Raw genomic sequence first — 12,005 nt, 5'->3', positions numbered from 1 at the left:
ATCGCTTTACCAGTTCTTAACCGCATTTTGTCATTTTTCTGCTCCGAAGCTGAGTAAATGAAGGTAAGAAATGGCCATCGTCCACCTCAGGCATGTTCTTGGCCGCTCCTAGCCTCAGAGACGCAAATTGTGCGTAATAACCTTCCAGTGCTCGCTCGTTCTTCGTCACTGTCAGCAGGTGTGAGGGGAAAGTCTGAGGTAGCTTTATGAACATCAGGTGTGTTGAATGAAGCCATATGCGGGCAGTGTGACTTTTATTAGGTTTGTCAAAGCCTTTAAAGACAGAGAAGGAAGCGGTATGTGTATAATGGCTTAAAAATACCACCTTTTCTCCGCAGGGCCTGGACGCTGAGGCAGTTTGCATGGAGACTTCGCACGGAAGCCATCTGATGCCGTGCCGCCGCATGCTGAGCTGTGGTGCAACGTGGAAGGAAAAGACCACCCCCCCACCCGGACATCACTCAGATGCCATGGCCGATCTTACAGGTAGAGTCTAAGAGGAAGCAAGTGCCTCCCACGCCCCCCGCTACACATTAACTCCCCTGACTCACCATGAATGGGTGCCATTTTCAAACATGTTAATGTGGGTAGCCTCTGCCTGTATCAGCTGATGCTGGTTAGTGTTGTCTTTGGCCCGACCTTAAAGGTCTGAGTCGGGGAGGGGAAACATACTGAGGGTCAGAAAAGGTTGCATAAACTCTTGCCGGGATAACTTTACCGACACTTTCCGTGGCCGGCCTTCTGTGAATGGATCCATTGTGGGCTCGCGGAAAGCAAACCCCAGTCAGGATCCAGTTCATTAGCACCTATACTACTGTTTGAAGCTAGTTGTTCATCCGGTAACTGAAGGGAAACCCCGCACAGACATTATATAGATAAACATATCTAGTGTGTGTATGTGTGTGCACGCTCCTGTATAATACTCCTAGGGATCTACAAGGGGGGTTTCCAGTGCAATTCACTTTAGGGCAAATACAACTTTCCATGGCGCAATAAAATGCATGGGGAAGGAACACAGGGTTGGTGGGGGGTGCAACTCTGAAGGTGGGAAACAACCTTGGGATTTTGCTGAAAATGTATTTATGGATTTGAAACTCGCATGTCGTGAAAGCCTCTGACCTCGTCTCTGTAAGTCCAAAGCATCATCGAAAGCATAGTAAGAAATGTAAGGACAGTCCATCAATTACAAGAATGTGAGCGCCGTTTGAGGAAAAAAAGAGCGAAGACAAGAAAAAAATTAGGAACATTTCTATCAGTATGAAGTGCTGCCACGCAAACCCCCAAAATAACATTTTTAAAATCAAGATTACATTTCTTGCAATTGTGTGCATTTCTACACTATATTTTACCTTTACATTTATTCTCATCTACCAACCTCTTTTGGCTGTCTTTTAGACACTTACATGTCTAATGCAATGTACCACAGATTTACATTTTTTTTGTAGATAATTTACTCATATTATCATCAATGAAAATGTAATGTAAAATTATAGAACATGCATGCATAGAACTCAGAAAACATTTGACATTTGGCAACTCTGTCTTGTAGCCACGCCTCCTCGGGTAGTATACTTCCACTGTTGTGACCTCTGTTTACAGTTCGTCACGTCAAAATAATACCTTCTTGCTGGCTACTACTAAATACTATACAACTACAACTGGTTTGGAACTAACGGTGTTCAGGTTGTAATCACCTAAATATGATAAGCTGCAAAGTGGACAGCCGTCAAAGCTGTGGTTAAGAGAGCGAACGGAGCAACAACAAGTATGCTAGCTTGAGGGTTAGCTAACTAGCGAACTTGTTTCCGTGCTGCTGATCGTTTACCTGTCCTGTAACTCAGTGTGGTATTTAGGCAAGAGGAACACCGATTACCTGCCGCTGAGGCGAGCGTTCAACAATTATTAACATTTCATTTAGATCCTATTTTTATTGATATTTCTTAAAAAAAAAACACAGATATTTTGATGTGAAAATTAATGTTTGAAAACGTGGATTTCCGCATTTTCGCACACATTTCACATGCCTGCAATTATGAAGAAAATATCGTTTGACTTATCCGAGTTTGTTGTTATATGCAAAGCAATGCAGCCAGCTTCTGTTGCAAGCAGTGGCGATCGCTCATTGAATGTAAGTGAAGCTAAACTTACCCTTTAAATATAATTAGATAATTTGTTGCATATTCATTGTTAAACTTACTTGTATAGTAGACATGTAACAATACACGTTTCATATCATTTTATCGTGACCACAATAATCACAAGTTTAATATTATTGTTCCAAGTTTATCTGGAGACGTCTTGGTAAAATGTTCTTTGTTTAAAACGACTTGCGACAAATCTAGGGCAAATTGGGGCCCAAAGAACACTTTTATTTGTGTGCCCTCTGCTATTACAAAATATTTTCACTCTTTTTTTATTTGTGTCAATTTATCTTTATACCTATTGTTTGACTCAAACTTTATTTTAATTGGATGCATGTTTTGGACTAAAACAAATTAATGAGAAAGAAATTGTTAAAAAAAATAATTTTTCTGTGTGCAAAATAACACATTTAAAAGAATTTAAAATATAAATGAGCAAACCTTCCGACCTTATATCCCACTGGGTATCAAACCCAGTATGTCTGCCTATACAAAACTAGTGCATTAATACCGCATGCCACGGGGTACAGTGATGATGTCATGGAAAACTTGCTATTATATTATAGCAGGCTAGGAATGAGCTTGCGTTAACATTTTATATGGGATGTGTCATTCATTGTTTTACATTTTGAATGCACCTTTTTACACAAAATTGAGCCCACCCATATTTTTGGTTTTATTTAGGAGTGCAACGATATTTGTTCGGTCTACCCAGCATGTGATAATATGGGTCGGCTAGGAAGTTAAGGGGTTCCTGGTACAGCTTCCGCCATCTTATTCACTGTTATTGTGTCCTTGGGCAAGACACTTCACCTACCTTGCTCCCAGTGCCATTCACACTGGTGTTTGTTTGTGGCAGGACTCTTCTTATTATTTCTTATTCTCAATGGAACTTTTCTGGATAAATCATGGTTGAAAAATGTGTCTTATGGACGGCGGATTTAAAATGTCCATATGATTTTTTTATTTTTTTAAATATTGCAGCACTGGATATAATGGAGTACTGGAGGAGTTATGCCATGGTGGAGGTTTGTGTGAATGTAGCTTAATTTCTTAATTTCTCCTAGCTGATGTCATCTTGTACTTCTTTGGATAGCATGCAAATTGAGTGAATACAGCTCACAGGTGGTTTTCCCTTACTATAAATGGGTAATTAATTTCATGCTGTTACATTTCTTAATATTTACACATTAAGCTTGTAAACTGTTAAAAACTTAGAAAACAAACAGAAGCTAATACAAATAATAACAGAAGAATTGAACAAATTAAAGAGATGGTTTGACAAAAACATACTATCTTTGAATGTTACTAAAACTAAAATAATGCTATTCCGTAACAGGAGAAGAGAAAGTCACACAAATACAAATAGACGGAAAATACATTGAAAGGGTAAACAAAATAAAATTTCTAGGTGAAAGGATTGATGATAAAATGAAATAGAAATCTCATATAAAATATACAACATAAGGTAGCAAGAAATACATCAATAATGAATAAAGCTAAATATGTATTGGACCAAAAATCACTTATTCTTTACTGCTTATTAGTGTTATTGTGAGTTATTGTGTAGAAGTATGGGGAAATAGATGGATGGATTAAGTAAACAAAATCAAACAGTGTGCTAATATGATCCAATTTAAAAAAACTGTTTGAACTCAAAGTGTTTACAAAATACAAAGAAGAAAAACCATGATAAACATTCTGAACTTATTGATACATCTATCTCACAGTATAAAATACAACTTATTTCACTAATTATTTATTTATTTTTAATAATGTTATTAATGGAGTATATTGCGATTAAATTGAGAAAAGAAAGTGAACAAAAGTGTTAGCAATTACAATGTAATGGATAAGGGGTATGATTAAATAAACCCTGCTTCTTCCTACTCTTTTTCGAACATGTTGAAAAGAGAAACTGGAAATTGCGATGTATCATGTTGTACCGTATTTTCCGCACAATAAGGCGCACCTAAAAACCTCCAATTTTGACAAAAGCTGACAGTGCGCCTTATAATCCGGTGCGCCTTATATATGGACCAATAGAGCATATACGGGAATAGAGCAGCAGCGACACTGACTCGATTAATGACGACTTCGACGAGACGGAGCCTGTTGGATGCCGTATTCGCCCAACTGTTTAATTCGGACACTGAAGAAGAAGAATTTGAGGGATTCGTGGATGAGAAATAAAGTGAGCTTTACATGTTTATTTTGTGTGTTGTGTTGTGTGACATTAACGTTTGAGCAACGTTGAGTTATTGATATATTGTTATTGCTTTGCACTATTTCGAGTGTTACTATATTGTGATTGCACTAACGTTTGATTTACCGTAACAGTATCAGACTGTTTTTTACGTGTTTATTTAATCAGGGAAAAGTTCCCCTCCACTCTGTGATATAAATGTTGCTATATGTTGTTATACCTTGCTGTTGTTAAAAGATAAACAAAACACCACGTCACTGACTTTACCTCGGGGAAAATAATAAAACAGCTGTTTATTCATTTTGGGAGTGAACAGAGTTGTCAGAATGCTGGTTTGTAATCTATTAATGAAGTTTGACTGACCTATCTGACTGTTTTGTTGACATTCCCTTTAGCGCAGCTCCATCTAATGGATGCATAACGTAACCCCAGCCTCTACTGTAGCGTCTATTCTATGCGCCTTATAATGCGGTGCGCCTTATAATCCGGTGCGCCTTATAGTGCGTAAAATACGGTAATTGTCTGCATGTTCGAAATAAACTCAAAACCAACCAACCAACTGTTGCAAAAACACTGCAAAATAAGACAAAATGATTGTTGATCTTATCTCTATTCCCTGAGAGGTTGCATAGTCTTTTGTAATCTTTCTGGGAGAACTCCCCATCGAACAGTGAGCTAAACCTCTTCGCCTCTTTTTTATGGCACGTGTGGGACGCCCTATTTGTACATGCTCGCAGCAAATTAGACCAGCAGCTGCGCGTGACTCTCTCATTCCATGTTGGCTTTTCATTATAAAAATATGCCGCGGCAAAACCTCCGGCTCGTTTCCAGAAAAAGATGTCGCCCCCTCTCCTCCTGGGAGTGACACCTCTCTTCGTATTCACAGTCTTTGTTCTTGGCATGAAAATATCTAGAAGAAAGTCGAGGATGGGGGGAGTAAATAACGGGATGAAGGGGTGTGGGGGAGGTGGGGGTGGACACAGAAGGACCACCGCTGCAGATGTTTTCCACATGTAGGAGGAAAACAAGCTGCAGCAAGATGCGAGGAGAGGGAAGTGAGAGGGCTGCACCTGTTGTGGGGCGATAGCAAGCCAGGAGTGAGCTCACTTCGTCTAATGCGTAAGACTGCTTTTGCTATCAAGCAACTCAAGAACATTTTTTTGCATTCATATGTTCCATATTTGCATACACATAACTTAGGAATTAAAAGACTACAAAATGATTTTATCGGCGCAAAGTGTCAAACGCGGACAACTCTTGAAAGAACCACTGAGATGCAAAACAGACCTTGACCGTTTGATTGTGTAAACTATGAAACAGTTTACAAGAAGACGACTTTCTTTGACCCTGTTGCAGCCAAAGAAAACAATCATAGAAGCCTGAAACTTACCACACACGTTTAAACAAAACAAAACAAAAAGCAGCTTAATTTGTCATCGTGTTTATTGAAAAATTTGAATAAATGCAGACAAGCCAAGGCCAAACCGACTTAATTTAGATCATCACTGCTTATATCTCTGTCAACGAAAGTGGCAATTAAATCTTAAATCTGCACGAGGGATGTAAGGATATGAACATTTCATAGTATGGTTAATGTCACCGAAATGATCACAGCTTATTTTGTGGTAGTTATGGCCAAAAACACCTACATTTGCGACAGCATTTTCAGAAAGTTGCGGTGAAAGATTTTTCCAATATTATTGAATTAACTTGTTATTTTATGAATTTGTTATGAATGTTTTGAAAAACACAAGATTTAGACAAAAATTGGAAAACAAATATTGTATTGATGTTCCACTCGTTTGTACCCCACACATACTTAAAAGTAGACACTAGATAGCAGTAAAGACATACTCAGAGCTCATTGTCAAATTACTGTTTGTAATAGATGTATTATTTATAATTTAGGAAGAAATAATACTAAAGGCTTCTTTATTATCCACTGTCTGCTCTGTTGTCCAAATGTTGCAGACAATCTCCCTGTTTATTTTATGCATAACAAGTGTTTGTCCATCTTAAACATTTGTTTATGTTCCAATACATTTAACTCTGCACGTTAAGAACATTTGTGAACTGTTGAGAGCGATCTATAGTGATAATTTTTGTTGGTAAATGAGAGACGATGAGAGGTTATCGTCACACTTCAACATCTCTCTCATGTAAATGCTGCCTCTGTGCTGGTTAGCGTTGAAAATGAAAATATGTTCTTAATTGCCTTACATTGGGTAAATAAAGTTGAATAACTATGTAAATAAATTTAAATTAGGAAGTGAGTGTCAAATGTTTTTATACTCCATTACTCAGAAGGCTTAGCGCTGTAGATAGGGAACCAGAAGTAGGTCTGAGCTAAGCGGGAAGACACTATATGTGCTGTTTGAGCAATAAAGAGTTGATATATTGTCACACATGGGAATTCCTAATGTTTACCCAAGAAACAAACTATGGATACTTTTAAATTAGACAGTTGATGTGCGCATTTGAGCACAGTTTGGAGATAAATTAGTTTGTCAAAAAAATGATGCTGATTGGTAAGAATGTGCGGGCAAGTTGCATTGGACACATTTGCAATGCCGCTCATAATTTGTGGGTCTTGGTTGAATTTGCGTGATTGCGACATCCATAATCTTTGGAAGGACTGACTAAATCTTTTAACCAAGTTTTATTTAAAAAAACAAAAAACAGACAATATACTTTCTTCTGCAGAAGAAACAATAAAACATGTTTTGACTTCATAAGTTGTTTAATTACGTTTATATTCTTTCTTTTTAATTTAATAATATTGATCATAATTAACAGGTGTTGCACATGTTCAATTCCGGTTTATGTGACGCCACGCGGGTTCACTTCCTGTTATAGACAAGTCTGCGTATGGGGCTTCATATCTACTACACTTTCCAAAGAGATCACAGTTTATAATCTTAGTTGCTCAGAAAGCAATGTGTTTGTACAAGTTAGTTTAGATTGTGTATAGGGCGTTTGTAACAGGGAAAGACACTTGTTTTCATGTTAGCATTTAAGATAGCTAGCAATTAGCGCGTACGCTGTTTCTCCAGGATATGAGCAGTATCACCAAAAGTTTATCAATGTGCGGTTTTACAATAATTCAAACTTGAAATTGTAATACTAACCGTCGGAAATTTTACCGTGGTTATCATTATACCGGTAATCTCATCAAAATGTAATGAGTTGTCTCTTCGCTGTTGCCCCATCCTCAAAACATTTTTGTTAACTTTGTTTGTCTCTGCGGCAAACAAATCAAAAAGCTTCAATAGAAACATTGCCTCCTTATCTGAAATGTTTTTGGGAAAATATCTAAATCAACATTTCGCACCTGCAAGATTTTCATCGATTAGTCAAGACCCCCTTTATTCCTTGCTACACTTTGGAAAAGTGGTAGGTATATATCATTTCTGACAGCGTGACAGGTCAAAAGCAAAGTCCTGCCGCGGAATTGAGTTCTTAAGCTAATCATGCATGATTGCAGCTTTGCAAGCCAAAACACACTGTGTGTGAAAGAGGCTGTTTTCATCGGCTCGCTGCTACAAGGCCGCTGGCCGACAGTAACCTGTTCTCCCAAGGCGTCCTACTCAAAAAACATCTCTACCGGACCGGTCCTGCGGCAGGTACCGCGGCCTGACCGGATCTCCTCGAGACACCATAGCAAGGCTGGCAGCACATGGCTTCGTGGTGTCTGTTCAACGTGACCAGCTGTCGGACACAAGGGCATCTCTTGTTGTCGCGAGCTGTTTGTGGCAGGGCTTTCTCGTGGAAAGTAGCAAAGACCAGCCAACATTCAGTGCCAATTCCAAATGACTCTTCTTCCAGCTTACCTGTGCCGTGAGTGTGGAAGCAGGTTACCCAGATCTGGATTGAACCATTGGAAATATTTCCCTGCATTGACTGTGGATGAAGCATTTGTTTGGGGCTCTCAGTGGAGAATTGCACTAACTTTAAATGATTCTGACTCTCCAGTTTGTGTCATCTGTTCCTAAGAAGTAGTAAACAGTTAGTTTGCCATCAAGCCGTTCGGCTCGTAGCCCGGCACGATGCAGAGAAGGGCTAAAGTGTAAGAAAACATCAGTCCTTCATAGGATTATGTGTTTATAATTTTTACTCACTGAATAATTTATTGTTCAACAAGCAAAGAGTGATTTGATGAGAAGGAAATCTGTATATGATTTCCTCGTGTGTGCAGTCCTCCTGGCAGACGAACCCTTTTTGCCTAAACTACTACTCAGTTTAGAAGCATAGGCCATGCTGCAAATATTTGGCTTGGCCGTGGACGTTGAATTATATTGGCACAGAAAGTACAGATATAAAAAACAGCAACGAGGGAACAATTATATGTATATAAAAAAAAAATTGAAAAGCAGTCAAACCAAGTGCTACTGGTGTTCCCTTCCCTTCCGTTCCTGTCCTTTTCTTTTTGCCTTCCTTTTCAGTCCAGTTTTTTCTTGTGTACTCACGTACACTTAGGCATTCAGGACACATGACAATGTACAATCTTTAGTGACAGCCAAAACCATTAAATGAAGAGTCAAAAAATCCAGACAGCAGATGTGCGGACAGAGTCAATACGGCATCGTTTACACTGCACACTAGTGTAACGATACCAATATTTTGGTCCCGGTACCGGTTTGTAAAAAAATTTCGGTACTTTTCTAAATAAAAGGGACCACAAAAAATTGCATTATTGGCTTTATTTTAACAAAAAATCTTAGGGTACATCAAACATATGTTTCTCATTGCAGTTAAGTCCTTAAATAAAATAGTGAACATACTAGACAACTTGTCTTTTAGTAGTAAGTAAACAAACAAAGGCTCCTAATTAGTCTGCTGACGTATGCAGTAACATTTTGTATCATTTATCATTCTATTATTTTGTCAACATTATTATTCTACTTGTTAATTTACTGTTAATAATAATAATAATAATAATGAATTAGATTTTATATCGCGCTTTTCTATTGTTAGATACTCAAAGCGCTCACAGAGTATCTTGGTATCTGTAACATAGGCAGTAAACATACTCCACAGCAATGTACTACATTACATCACAGCTATTAGACAGATAATAAGATTTAAAAAGCAAACGCCACAGTATTTAGAAGCTACAGTATGTAAATGGTAAATGTAAATGCACTTTTCTAACTTCAAGGTACTCAAAGCGCTTTGACACTATTTCCACATTCACCCATTCACACACACATTCACACACTGATGGTGGGAGCTGCCACGACCCATCAGGAGCAAGGGTGAAGTGTCTCGCTCAAGGACACAACGGACGTGACGAGGTTGGTAGAAGGTGGGGATCGAACCAGGAACCCTCAGGTTGCTGGCACGGCCACTCTCAGACGTGCCACACTATTATGTTGTTGCTGTTAAAATGTGAGTGTGAGTGTAAATTAGTTGTTAGTTGGTCATCATGACGAGCGGTTTTGGAAAAAAAAAATATTTTCCAAACATTTCTAAGGTACAAAGTGAGTAGATTAGCTGCCTAATCATTCATAAAATGTAGTAAATTGTAGTGTAGTCCGTTTGCTGCTAGTGTGACATCGCAGTTTACTAGTTACAGCCTCGTTAGCTAGCTCGTATGACGGGCGGTTTTAAAAGAAAAACAACATTCAGAGCATGGCAATGTTTACATGGAATAGCAAGGGATTGAATACTTGATAAAAACAGGTGTCATTTTGAAAATCAATCATGCTTGTAATTACTTATATTTATGTGCTTTCTGCTCAGCTTTCTTTTAATAACATTTGGTTTCAAGTGTGGTCGGGAGCACACTTTGTTTTTCGAGGACCATACATCCGCTTGGTACTTAACTCTTCTCTATAGCCTTACAGGCGACTTGGGACACCACTTGCTTCACGTTAACGTGCAAAACCAAGAGCCATGGCCTAAGAGGGAGGATTGGGATTCAGCCTTAATCTTGATTTTGTCTGGGTGTATGTGGTTTTGACGACAGCTCTATGTGCTGCAGGGTTTAACAAGCTTACAGGAAATGTTAACTCTGATGCATCATCAAGCCATGGTTGAGCATTTAAACTAGATCACAGAAGACTTAAAACAAAAGAACATTGTTTTTTGTATAAGGACTTCATCAGCGGGCCATTTACTGTGTCCTGGCTCATTTGCTACTGAAGCCCCACCTGCAGGACACAGTAAACACAAACGCATCGTTCCTCTCATTGACCCAGGCAGCTAGCCAGCTACCGAGCTAACCATCATGCAAACCTTTTTAGCCAGCTTTGTTTGTTCACAGCTGAGGCCCAAAAGAAAGGCAGTAAAGGGCCAGCTTTGACAATTTTCACACAAAAGCAGCACTGTTGGCTAACAGTGAGTGGCCTGTTTCTGGGAGGTTTGAACTGTTCCTGAGGCCCATTTCATGGAACAGTTAGCAAGGCCAAAGGCAACCCGTGGACAGGAGTGATAGTTAAGGCCTTCTAAGCAAAACTTGGATCTGAGTTTCTAACTCACCCCTCGTTGCCCACCGCCCCCAGTACCCGCTTCAGATGTTTTCACAAAGCCAAGTGGGAACTCTGGGTGCTGCAGGTGTCCTCTCATAAAGAGCCACATCACATGGGTCGGCTGATTGAGTGACCTGGCATGTTATCCCTCACCACAGGTGTTGGAAAATGTAGACAAAAAGGAATTGGCCGAGCAGGATTTAGAGCATTGGTAAACCTCATTATTGTAAATAAAGCACTTTCCTATGCTGAGTTTTAATGTGTAACTTGGTTGTCCTGTCTGGACCACAACTGGGAAAATATGCATTTGTTCCTGGTTCACTGAACATTCAAACTGGCATTGGGTCAAATGTTTTTCAGTAAAAAGTACATATTGATAACATAGAATTGAAAGTGCCTGATTTACTAAGATCCAAATACTACGCGTTATACAGTGTGTGCACTAAATAAAATAGCGTGTACTATGAGTGTGCATGCCGCGTTTGATCTATTAAGACTTTGTGCAATTGAAAAGTGGTGTGGTTATTTAAATGTATGATCAGTGTCAGAGCTTGGTCCGCAAGTCGGACCCGTTTCCACTGAGGGTTGGACTCCACCAAGGCTGCCCTTTGTCACCGATTCTGTTCATAACTTTTATGGACATCATTTCTAGGCGCAGTCAGGGCGTTGAGGGTATAAGGTTTGGGGGATGCAGGATTGGGTCTCTGCTTTTTGCAGATGATGTGGTCCTGATGGCTTCATCTGGCCAGGATCTTCAGCTCTCACTGGATCAGTTCGCAGCAGAGTGTGAAACGACTGGGATGAGAATCAGCATCTCCGAGTCCGAGTCCGTGGTTCTCGCCCGGAAAAGGGTGGAGTGCCATATCTGGGATCTTGCCCCATGTGGAGGAGTTCAAGTACCTCAGAGTCTTGTTCACGAGTGAGGGAAGAGTGGATTGTGAGATCGACAGGCGGATCGGTGTGGCGTCTTCAGTAATGCGGACGCTGTATCGATCCGTTGTGGTGAAGAAGGAGCTGAGCCGGATGGCAAAGCTCTCAATTTACCGGTCGATCTACGTTCCCATCCTCACCCATGGTCATGAGCTTTGGGTTATGACCGAGAGGGCAAGATCACGGGTACAAGCGGCCTAAATGAGTTTCCTCCGTCGGGTGGCGGGGCTCTCCCTTAGAGATAGGGTGAGAAGCTCT

This window comes from Nerophis lumbriciformis, linkage group LG34, assembly GCF_033978685.3.
Source record: "Nerophis lumbriciformis linkage group LG34, RoL_Nlum_v2.1, whole genome shotgun sequence".
NCBI lineage: Eukaryota > Metazoa > Chordata > Actinopteri > Syngnathiformes > Syngnathidae > Nerophis > Nerophis lumbriciformis.
Note: the sequence above shows the minus strand (reverse complement) of the source record.